Source organism: Mus caroli, unplaced genomic scaffold (genome assembly GCF_978045245.1).
Source record: "Mus caroli unplaced genomic scaffold, Mus_caroli_1 scaffold_7, whole genome shotgun sequence".
Taxonomy (NCBI): domain Eukaryota; kingdom Metazoa; phylum Chordata; class Mammalia; order Rodentia; family Muridae; genus Mus; species Mus caroli.
The window spans coordinates 111,813,719-111,815,252 of record NW_028227262.1 but is presented as its reverse complement, the minus strand read 5'-3'; the positions used below and the strand labels follow the sequence as shown (position 1 = coordinate 111,815,252).

The window sequence follows — 1,534 nt, the reverse complement described above, 5'->3', positions numbered from 1 at the left end:
TTCTGCCTCATCTTCTAGGTCAATATGGCAGGAAGATTCCCAGGATTTAATTCCTAAGCCAAGGAAATTTGTGTTACTCTTACTTTGGACACTGTTTCTTTTTTATATTCTCTGAGTTACTTTCACAAATTTAACTGATAAAGGGAGATGGGTGAGATGATGCAGAGGTTGAAGGCCGGAACCCTGTTAAATTCTGTAATTATCTGAGGGACTTTAATCTGCCACCAAGTTCCATAACCATAGGGTTATGGAAATTATTATTTGCAACACAAAGCATGAGTTGACTTCTTTTCACTTACACACATAAGAATCTCAGAGTTTTGGGGTTCTGGTGGGGGTACTTTTTGTTTGTTTTGTTAATTTGAGATAGGGTCTTACTATGTAGTCAGGCTGTTCTAGAACTAATTATGTAGACCAGGGATTAAGGGCATACACCACCATTCCTGGCTCTCAGTATTCTTAAAAATGAAAACATTTTAAATGAAGGTTTTACCCCAGGTATTTGTTTTTGTGTGTGTGTGTGTTTTTGTTTTTTGGTTTTTTGTTTTTTGTTTTTTTGTAGGAACCATCTTTTATTGGGGGAGGGTTCATCAATCCTTCTTGGCCACCGCCTTCCTCATGGCTGCCAGCACCGTTGCTCAGCTCCTCCCACTTTCTCTTGTGCGTGCCCACCCTCTTCTTGATGAACTTGAGTGCACGCTTGTCCTTGGACACTTTGAGCAACTCCATGGCTCGCCGCTCGTAGGGCACGAAGCCGCACACCTCCGGCGCCCGCGTCACCGGCTGTGTCTCGGCTTGCTGACGTTTTTTCGTCACCTTGTGGCCCTTGTTGAGGCCCACGGCCATGGGGTAGCACAGAGCCATGGCTGCTGCTCTCCGATGGCGGCCGGGACAGGAAGCAGGTATCTGTTCTTAAATCTGATGTATAACTTAAGAAAAAACTTTGTTGTTTTGAAGGGTTTGGTTTTTTTTGTTTGTTTTTTTTTTTATTGTTGTCGTTGTTGTTTGGTTTTGTTTGGTTTGGTTTTTGCTGTTGTTGTTGTTTCGAGACAGGGTTTCTCTGTGTAGCTTTGACTGTCCTAGAACTCACTCTGTAGACCAGGCTGGCCTCAAACTCAGAGAGATATACTTGCCTCTCTGCCTCCCAAGTGCTGGGATTAAAGGCCACCACTGCCCAGTGGGAAAATACCTTTTTAAAAATGTATTTCTTTCTTTCTTTTTTTTCATGGCGCTGGGGATTTTCACCCAGGGCCTCACACATGCCAAGCAGGTACTCTAGCAGGGAACCACAGCAGTAGGAATGGAAGGAAGACCTTAGCAGGTATTCTGCTGAAGAGCTGGGAAATTGGATTTGGAGGAACAGAGGGAGAGATGATCTGCAGTCAGCCTACCTATTTCCTTGGTCAGAGTGACCTGTGGGTTCTTAGGGAATGCCTGCTGGAATAGCAGGCTGGGAGAAAGCACTGAGCATGGGAAGGGGGTTAGGAGTGATAGATGTTTTGATCCTGTGGAGATAGGGGCAGTGGGGGCAGTA

The 1,534-nt window shown here is 44.9% G+C and overlaps 1 pseudogene; it reads right to left on the bottom strand.

Annotated features, from left to right (window-relative positions):
- Window positions 1-590: 590 nt before the first annotated feature.
- On the bottom strand, window positions 591-864 carry LOC110297017 (large ribosomal subunit protein eL36 pseudogene; annotated as a pseudogene).
- Between the last annotated feature and the right edge of the window lie 670 nt (window positions 865-1,534).